Consider the following 10,569-nt stretch of genomic DNA (forward strand, 5'->3'; position numbering starts at 1 on the left):
CCTTAAAATAGCAGGGAAGCACATTTCCACACACCTTAAAGGGGCCCCGTAATTTGGATAAAGTGTCTAACAAAAACACTTTTCCAGCTTTGGAGTCTGTCCATAAAAAAGGTCGCACAATGAATTCATCAGCAGAACTTGCACTTATTTTGTTTTAACAATATAAAACATGTGTAGCTGGTATAACCTAGGGTAGGTCTGAATGATGTGAAATAGTTTGGCTGCAACTTGAAGTGTTGAGGTTATGGTGATTTTTCTGCTACAGGTTGTTGCAAGTGTTGAGACTACTTTACAAAACTCAACTGGATCATCAGAGGCGAGGCGTTCAGGTTGTTACTGTACGTGGCGCAGGTCTGGCCCCTACCCCACTCCTGTGCCATGGCAGTCATCCGAGCCATCTTCTGCTTTATCTGGAGAGCGAAAATGGACCGTGTTCGCAAGGACATGATGTTCAAACCTCTGGATAAAGAGGGAAAAAAACGTACCTGACGTCACCCTCATACTGCTCGCCACCTTTGTCTGCGGCTGCATCAAGCTGTGCGTAGAACCCCAGTATGCAAACACCAAGTGTCACTACATGCTGAGGTTCTATCTGTCCCCGGTGTTGTGAAGGATGGGCCTGGTCACATTACCATGGAACTCTCCGCTCAGCTGGACCATGCCGTACTACCTATCTGTCGTGAAAAAGTTTGTGCAGAAAAACACCTTTGACCTCAAGTCCATCAGGCAGTGGTCTGCACGGAATGTCCTCAAGGCCCTGTGGGAAAAGGAGATGGTGGATCCTGTCAGATGGTTCCCCGCGCAGACCGCCAAAGTCATTTGGCAGAATGCCTCATCGCCAGAACTTTTAAACAAGCACCAAGATGTAGCTTGGCTGGTGGTGAGAAGGACCCTCCCCGTCAGAGCCTTCCTGCATGCCTGGAGTTTCACCGCCTCCGCACAATGCCCTTGAGGTGGCTGTGGTGTGGAAGAGCTCGTCGTCCACCTCCTTCTGGAATGTGCCTTTGCAAAGCAGGTGTGGAAAGAGATGCAGTGGTTTTTGTCGAGGTTCATCCCGAGAAGCTCTGTAACACAGGAGTCTGTGCTCTACGGGCTGTTCCCAGGGACGCACACCGAGATAAACATCAACTGCTGCTGGAGGACCATCAACTCAGTGAAAGATGTTTTTGCGTGTAATGCAAATGTACATTGCATATAAAATGGAATGGAAAGAGTTGAGAGGCAGCTCATTAGAATTAGAATTAGAATATTACAGCGCAGTACAGGCCCTTCGGCCCTCGATGTTGCGCCGATCATCTGACCTACACTATTCCATTTTCATCCATATGTCTATCCAATGACCACTTAAATGCCCTTAAAGTTGGCGAGTCTACTACTGTTGCAGGCAGGGCGTTCCACGCCCCTACTACTCTCTGCGTAAATGTTCTGTATTGAAGGAATCGGATCTCTATCACACTTTCTGAAATGTCAGATTTGAACTGTTTGGTAATTTTTTTTTAACAAATTTTTATGAATAAAGTATATTTTTGGAAAATAAAAGGATCGTTACAGGGAGAGCTTCTTTGTCGTGGTTTTATTCCCCCAGAGCATACCGCTTTTGGGCTTCTCAATCCATACCCCACCTCAACCCCCCCACATCAATTTCTTCTTCCCCTCCTCTGAAGGTGCCGAGGTACAGTTCCAGGTACATTCGCTGCACTCCAGCACCTCGCCTAAACGGCCATTCCTCACATATAGGCATAGACAGAGAAGCTTGGTAGACTATTGGACGAGGCATCCAAATTTGATCCTGTCCACAACAACAACAACCTGTATTTATATAGCACCTTTAATGTAATAAAACATCCCCAGGCGCTTCACGGGAGCATTTTAAAACAGAATTTAACACCAAGTCACATAAGGGGATATTAAGGTAGACGACCTAAAGCTTGATCAATGAGGTAGGTTTTAAGAAGCATCTTAAAGGAGGAGAGAGGGGTAGAGAGACGGAGGGGTTGAGGGAGGAAATTGCAGAGCTTAGAGCCTCGGCAGCCGAAGACATGGCCACCAATGGTGGGGCAATTAGAATTGGGGATGCTCAACAGGTCAGAATTGGAAGAGTGCCGAGAGCTCAGAGGGTTGTAGGGCTGGAGGAAGGTCAGAGAGATAGGGAGGGGTGAGAAAGCCATCTCTTCCGGCATGTTTCCAGAAGGAGTAACTGGTTGGCTAGAGGATGCTTCCTGACTGATATTTCCCCTCTCTAGCCCTTGAGGCCAATTCTAACACTCCTTCTTAAATGTTTTTAAATTTGCTCTCAGAATGTGGTATGGTCAATTTGATTGCCCATCCCTAGTTGCCTTGAGATTGTGGGGGCCAAGACTTTGCTGGTGATTATTTTTTTTTAATGGCTGAATGGCTTGTTAGGCCACTTACAAGTCAACTGCATCGTCAGGTCTAGTGTTTAGGTCTGACCAGGCAAGGGTTGGCAGGTTCATTTAGCTGAAAGACTTTGGTGAACTAGCTGGGATTTTACAACAATCCAACCAGGTTTTCTCATGGTCACTTTTTCTGATGACAGCCAACAAATCACCAAATTTATTGGTCTGGTCACAGTGGAAATTAAATCGAACCACTAACTGCTAATCTAGAACCACTACAACAACTTGCATTTATATAGCACGTTTAACATAGTAATACATCCCAAGGCGCGTCTCAGGAGCGTACTCAGACAAAATTTGACACCGAGCCACATAAATATAAGTATTAGGGCAGGTGGCCAAAAAGCTTGGACAAAGAGGTAGGTTTTAAGGAGAGACTCAGGGTCAGTGATGGGTGAGTGAGATTTAGTGCAAGTTAGGATATGGGCAACAGAGTTTGGGATGAGCTCAAGTTTACGGAGGGTGTAGGTGCCTTTCCAAGAAGGATCTTGGTGAGCATCTTGCTCTTTTAAATGCCATCATTGTTTAATATACATATATTTAATAACTGGTTGTGCTTTACAGTATCTTGCCAATGTGTTTGTTTCTATCATTTTATTTGTAAATAAATCCGGACAATGACTGAGCCTGCAATAAAGTGGTCTTATAGTGCAACTATTTTCTCTTCCAAACTGACAAAAGACAGAGGGAACCTTAAATGTTCTTGAGTAAACAATTTAACATAATTTGGGGTTTATTATTGGACCTGGGCTACGTAGGTTTAGTGCATCAGAGAACAAAGGTTAAACTTCAAAGGAGATAACCGTCTGCTCATAGAAAGCAACATCAAGCCATTTAAACAAGGAAATGTACTGGAGGAAGCACAATTGTAACAGCATATGTCACACCTTTCCAAGCTAATCCTAAAATCACTTTAACTTCACTAATTCTCACCATATTATAGAACTTCAGGAGGCCATCTGGTCCATCATGGCTCTTTGAAACTATCCAATTAGTCCAATTTTCCTGCCCTTTCCCCATAGCCCTCCAAATGTTCCCATCAAGTATTTATCCAATTCCCTTTTGGAGGTTATCATTGAATCTGCTTCCACTGCCCTTTCAGGCAGCACATTCCAGATCACAACAACTCGCTGTGTAAAATAAAAGTTCTCCTCATTGTGCCTTTTGCCAATTATCTTAAATCTGTGTCCTCTGGTTAAGCTGCCACTGGAACATATTTCTCCTTATTTACTCCTTTAAAGTCCTTCATGGCTTTGAACACCTCCATTAAATCTCCTCTGAACCTTCTCTGTTCTGACAGCAATCCCAGTTTCTCCAGTATCTCCACATAATCCCTGGTATCATTCTAATCTGCACCCTCTCTAAAGCTTTGACATCTTTCCTTAAGTGTGTAGAATTGAATAGAATGCTCCATCTGTGGCCTAATCGGTGTTTAATAACTGCTTGGCATAACTTTGTTTGCTTTTGTAGCCTAGGCCTCTGTTTATAAGCCTATGGATTTCACATGCTTTTTTGACAGCCTTATCAACTTTTCCTGCCACTTTGCACAAATGTCAACCATATCCTTCGACTCACTGGAAACAAGACCGTAGGAGATCCAGATACTACAGATGAACATCATGAACATATCTTGGAAAAATATATCCTTGCTGCAGGTCCAGCTCTTGCAAGCACTGAGGGGAGATTATCAACACAGAACCAGAATATCTAAAAGAATTCTCAATCTATAAATTTCTCACCATGATCCTACCAACAGAAGGTTCAAATTGTGAGACATCAATCTCTTGGGTACAAATAAAAACAATTGTGAATATTGAAAATCCAAAATAAAACTAGAAAACGCTGGATATACACCACAGGTCCTTCAGACCCAGATTCTGGAACACCTTCCTGGGGATGGATTTGGGGGGGAGGAAGAGCAGAACTCTCACCCATCCCATAATTTTACCCAGGCTTCATCTGAGATCCCAGGATCAGAGTCTTGGGCTTATTCTGGGTAGGCACCTGCGCCACTTCCAGTGCAACTGGGACCCTTGCTTTATGGGGCCACTGATTGCCGTGGACAATGCCATGAAGAAACTAGCCTTCTCACCAAAATAAAATTGGGACCAGGCCCCATCTATGCCAGAATCAGGTTCTGGCATGCTCTTCACTTGCTTCACAGGAACATTGCATTGGGACAAAGGAGGCGGCAGTGATGGGATTCCTGGCAGATACTGCTGCCTGACCATTTCCCGCCTCTTTCTGTGATACCTCCACGGAAGGAGGTGGACATAAAAAGCATCTGCCCCGCCTCTGGCTGTGTTCTGAATGCCCCGCCATCCAAAAAGAAGTGGAGCCTGGCCTTACATACATACGAATTAGGAGCAGGAGTAGGCCACTCGGCCCCTCGAGCCTGCTCCGCCATTGAACAAGATCATGGCTGAACTGATCGTAATGTCAAGTCCACATTCCCGCCTACCTCCAATAACCTTTCACCCCCTTGCATTTCAAGAATCTATCTACCTTTGCCTTAAAAATATTCAAACACTCTGCTTCCTTTTGAGGAAGAGAGTTCCAAAGACTCACGACCCTCTGAGAGAAAAGATTTCTCTTCATCTCTGTCTTAAATGACCCCTTATTTTTAAGCAGTTCTAGATTCTCCCACAAGGGGACACATCCTTTCCACATCCACCCTGTCAAGACCCCTCAGGATCTTATATGTTTCAGTCAAGCCGCCTCTTACTCTTCTAAACTCCAGCCGATATAAGCCTAGCCTGACCAACCTTTCCTCATAACACAACCCGTCCATTCCAGGTATTAGTCTAGTAAACCTTCTCTGAACTGCTTCCAATGCATTTACATCCCGTCCAAGTCACACACCATCCTGACTTGGAACTATATCGCCGTTCCTTCACTGTCACTGGGTCAAAATCCTGGAACTCCCTTCCTAACAGCACTGTGGGTGTACCTACCACACACGGACTGCAGCGGTTCAAGAAGGCAGCTCACCACCCACCTTCTCAAGGGCAATTAGGGATGGGCAATAAATGCTGGCATAGCCAGTGACGCCCACTTCCCATGAATGTTTAAAAAAATCCTTCCTTAAATAAGGAGACCAATACTGTACACAATACTCCAGATGTGGTCTCACCAATGCCCTGTATAACTGAAGCATAACGTCCTTACTTTTATATTCAATTCCCCTCGCAATAACTGATAACATTCGAATTGCTTTCCTAATCACTTGCTGTACTTGCATACTAAACTTTTGCGATTTATGCACTAGGATACCCAGATTTCTCTGCATCTCAGAGCTCTGCAATCTCTCACCAGTTAGATAATATGCTTCTTTTTTGTTCTTCCGGCCAAAATCGACAATTTCATATTTTTCCACATTATACTCCATTTGCCAGGTCTTTGTCCACTCACTTAACCTATCTATATCCCTTTGTAGCCTCCTTATGTCCTCTTCACAACTTACTTTCCTACCTATCTTTGTGTCATCAGCAAATTTAGCAACCGTACCTTCGGTCCCTTCATCCAAGTCATTTATATAAATTGTAAAAAGTTGAGGCCGAGCACTGATCCCTGTGGCACACCACTCACTACATCTTGCCAACCAGAAAATGACCCATTTATGCAACTCTCTGTTTCCTGTTAGCTATACAATCTTCTATCCATGCCAATATCTTAGCCCCTACACCATGAGCTTTTATTTTCTGCAATAACCTTTGATGTGGCACCTTATCAAATGCCTTCTGGAAATCTAAGTACAATACATCCACCGGCTCCCCTTTATCCACAGCACATGTTACTTCTTCAAAGAATGCCAATAAATTGGTTAATCATGATTTCCCTTTCACAAAACCATGTTGACTCCGCCTGATTACCTCGAATTTTTCTAAATGCCGTGCTATAACGTCTTTAATAATAGCTTCTAACATTTTCCCGAAGACAGATGTCAAGCTAACTGGCCTGTAATTTCCTGCTTTCTGTCTCCCTCCCTTCTTGAATAAAAGGAATTTCATTCACTATTTTCCAACCTAATGGAACCTTCCCCAAATCTAGCAAATTTTGGAAAATTAAAACCAACACATCAACTATCTCACTAGCCACTTCTTTTAAGCCCCTAGGATGAAGTCCATCAGGAGTCGGGGACTTGTCAGCCCGCAGCTCCAACAATTTGTTCAGTACCACTTCCCTGGTGATTGTAATTTTCTTGAGTTCCTCCCTCCCTTCCATTTCCTGATTTATAGCTATTTCTGGGATGTTACTTGTAACCTCTACAGTGAAGACTGATGCAAAATACCTTCCTACAGTTACATTCTAACTTTTGCCTGTTCTGATGAAGGGTCGTAAACCTGAAACATTAACTCTGTTTCTCACTCCACAGACGCCGCCAGACCTGCTGACTATTTCCTGCACTTTCTGTTCTCATTTCGATGCAAAATACCTGTTCAATTTATCTACCATCTCCTTATTTTCCCTTATTAATTCCCCAGACTCACTTTCTATAGGACCAACGCTCACTTTGTTAACTCTTCTTTTTGAAATATCTAGAGAAACTCTTACTTTTCGTTTTTATATTTCTCGCTAGCTTCTCTTGCACTCTAATTTTTCCATCCTTATAAATCTTTTAGTCATTTTTTGCTGTTTTTTATATTCTGTCCAATCTTCTGACCTGCCTCCCATCTTTGTGCAATTATATGCTTTTTTTAAAATTATGATACTACCTTTAACTTTTGAACCACAGAAGTTGGGTGCTCCCCTTGAAATCTTTCTTTCTCATTGGAAAGTATCTATTCTATGTATTCTGAAATATCCCTTTAAATATCTACATCTCTATTGACCTATCCCTTAGCCTATTTTGTCAGTTCACTTTAGCTAGCTCTGCTTTTATGCCTTCATAATTGTCCTTATTTAAGTTTAAAATCTTTGACCCACTCTTCTCCCTCAAACTGAATGTAAAATTCAAACATATTATGATCACTGCTGCCTAGGGGTACCTTCACAATGAGGTCATTAATTAATCCTATCTCGTTGCACACTACCAGATCTAGTATAGCCTGCTCTTTGGTTGGCTCCAGAATGTGCTGTTCTAAGAAACTATCCCAAAAACATTCTATGACCTCAACTCGGCTACCTTTGCCCATCTGATTTTCCCCTGTCTATATGTAGATTAAAGTCCCCCATGATTATCACCATACCTTTCTGACAAGCACCCATTATTTCTTCCTTTATACCCCGTCCTACCTTATGGGTATTGTTATGGGGCCTGTACACCAATCCCACCAGTGACTTATTGCCTTTATCATTTTTCATCTTTACCCAAACTGCTTTTACATCCTGTTTTCCTGAACTTAGGTCATCCCTCTCTATTGTGCTAATACCATAATTAATTAACAAAGCCATTCCTCCACCTTGGCATAACCAGGCCTTGATCCAAATTCTTCCTCTGCTCACGTTGGTTTCGGGTTGCGAACTCCGAGCAATTTCAGGGCTGCTTTGCCACGAACTCAAAGGAAAATGAGATAACATCTTTATGTTGCTTTATCAGTTCTGATGAAAAATTAATTTCTCTCTGATGGTGTTGGACTTGTTTTATATTTCTCGTATATGTATCTTTTTAAATTTGTTCTTGGGATATAGTGACAAGGCCAGTATTTATTACCCATCCCTAACTGTCCTTGAGAAGGTGGTGATGAGCTACCTTGAACTGCTGCAGTCTGTGTGGTGTAGGTACACCTGCAGTGCTGTTAGCCAGGGAGTTCCAGGATTTTGACCCAGTGATGATGCATTTCCAAGTTAGGATTTATCTTATGGTTGTCTCTGATTGCAGCATATTTATTGTCTACAGCGTTAGCTAATATACAACAAACATATCTAACTCTGAATGACCCAGTCATAGTTTTCAAATGCAACTTAATTTCTCCAAACTTGTGCCTTCGACAAGCTGCTGTATCGTTTTCCAGCGCAGTAACTGTCAAAAGTAGGTTTATACTGGCTGGAGATAATTTATGCAAACTCAATGGGGGCTGTTTACCAATTTAACCAACAATTTTACTGACGTCTGGAAGTTTAATATGATGACCGAAGGCCCCCCATGTTAATCAGTCCAGGTCAAATCAAGCTTATAGTTGAACACCATTCTACATCATATAATGTAAACAACCTAAATAATGATTTAAAAAGCCTGCAATTTCTCAAATAGGTTAAATCACTTTTGATTTGCAAACTGCAACTTAAGTAAACTCTGGTAAGACTCAACTTTTCCCAGTCTAACTTTTGCTAAATTGATCATTCTCTTCCCCCCTGCATTAAACCAAGTTAACACGAGCCCTGATAATGCCCAGAAAGAGTGGAACTGATTTAAAACAAGGTGCTATTGTGTCCCACTGGTTCTATATTATCTACACTCAGCAGCCTTTTCCTGTAGTCTCAACCAGACGCCACTGAGACAGAAAGAGAGAGAGAAAGATGGAACTGCAGGCAGTACCATGAACTGAACACAACAGGGTGTTTCAGCAAATAACTGCTCAAACTGTTGGGAAACACCAAGACTCCAGGTTGGGGCAAAACATGTCAGGGAAGCGAAAACAACCAAAAAGAACTTTCTGCATCCTAAAGGTGAGCTCTTATGGGACAATTCAAAGCCCCAATAAAGTGGCAACACAGCACCTCTCCCTTTCCTCCCCACAAAACTTACTCTCTATCTATCCTCCCCCTCCATTCAAAAATGTGCAAACTGCACCGTCAATTTCAAACAAAGGTACAATGAAGGGTGGAATTGCTAGACCGGGCATTGCTTCCCCCTGCAATGTAAAACTCGCAGCTGCAGCTCCGCAATGGATGTGATACTAAAACCCAGGGCGGAGACACCCCACCCCGTCACACCACTCTGCCCCACCACCCGCTGCTAACCCCCTTTCTGGGTATCACTGACCTGCTCCGATGTCGATTCGGGTTGTTGCGTTGGATCCTTCAATGCCTCTGGTTTCCCCACACAACCCAAAGGGTCAGGGATCGGACCGTCCAGTCGGAACCATCATCATCCCTGAAGCTTGTTAGGAAGCGAGCTAACGGTGGGGTGGGGAAATGCTGGGAAGAGCTTTCAGTGGAGGGTGGAGAGAGAAAGAGAGAGAGACCTCCCAGGGATTCAGGATAGGAACAGCTCTGCAAGCGACTAAGGGACGTGATGGCTTCTATTGTGTGTAGACTGGGCATCTGCAGTCCCCATTACTGGCTCCCACAACTCTTTCTGAATTGGTAACTAGGGTGCAAAGGACAGAATCAGCTTTCTGCTCAAACCGCCATTCAAATATGTAAAAAATGCAACCAGTGCAAATGTGCCCCAGCATTGCAGTAGTTCAGGATACCCTCTCTAACTAACTGGGTTAAAGTGTCGTCAAACAGCATAGCAACTAAGGAGACCAGCCATAAAAATATACAAAAAGGGAACTTATGAAATTAAATAATATTACACCTAGAGTTTCCTCTAGTTTGTCCTTTTTTTTGATAAGTGCAATCTGGCTGAATTCAGCCAATCATTGCAGTATTTTAAGCGCCGGATACGTCTGGCGCAAATCGAGTTTCCGCCACCTTTAGCAGTGTTTTTGCTCGAAGCCGGCCCCACCTATAAAACTAGCCTTGCCGCACCCCCCCCCCCCCCCCCCCCCCCCCCTCCCCCCAATTGAAATAATGAGCACTGGCAAATTTCCGCTAATTTTCAAACTTCTTTCTTGGGATGTGGGTGTCACTGGAAAGGTCAGCATTTGTTGCTGTTATGACCAGGTGAGGAAGGGGTCTCAGGCTCCCCTTGCACCCCTTCTCTGGTTTGACCTCCACAGGGTTTATCCTTTTTACACAGTGATTGAATTTACCACCTCAGTGAGCGCTTGATCCTGTTCCTGTAATATAATTGCCAAAGAACCAATCAGACAGGTTTTCTTGAGATTAAACAAGAACGATGTAAGTTTATTATCCTTAACACTCTAAACTGGTTAAAATTACTAAAAATATGCTACACATTCATGCACACATTCATATGAGCGTCACACACACACAAATAGGTTACAGAGGGAAAACAGCTTTGGTGGTTGGAGTAGAGTCAGGAATAATGGAATTTAAATACAGTTTTAAATCTCAAGTCCTCAGCTGAAGTTATATTCCT

General features: G+C 43.2%; 1 protein-coding gene across 1 annotated transcript in view; it reads right to left on the bottom strand.

Annotated features, from left to right (window-relative positions):
- Positions 1–9,642, bottom strand: part of LOC137376210 (BTB/POZ domain-containing protein 3) — a 61,354-nt gene extending 51,712 nt beyond the window's left edge. The window contains exon 1 of the mRNA XM_068044324.1: positions 9,343–9,642. The gene's annotated coding sequence lies outside the window, so the exon portion shown is untranslated. The remainder of the gene's footprint in view (positions 1–9,342) is intronic.
- Between the last annotated feature and the right edge of the window lie 927 nt (positions 9,643–10,569).

The sequence above is a fragment of the Heterodontus francisci genome, chromosome 13 (assembly GCF_036365525.1).
Source record: "Heterodontus francisci isolate sHetFra1 chromosome 13, sHetFra1.hap1, whole genome shotgun sequence".
Lineage (NCBI taxonomy): Eukaryota > Metazoa > Chordata > Chondrichthyes > Heterodontiformes > Heterodontidae > Heterodontus > Heterodontus francisci.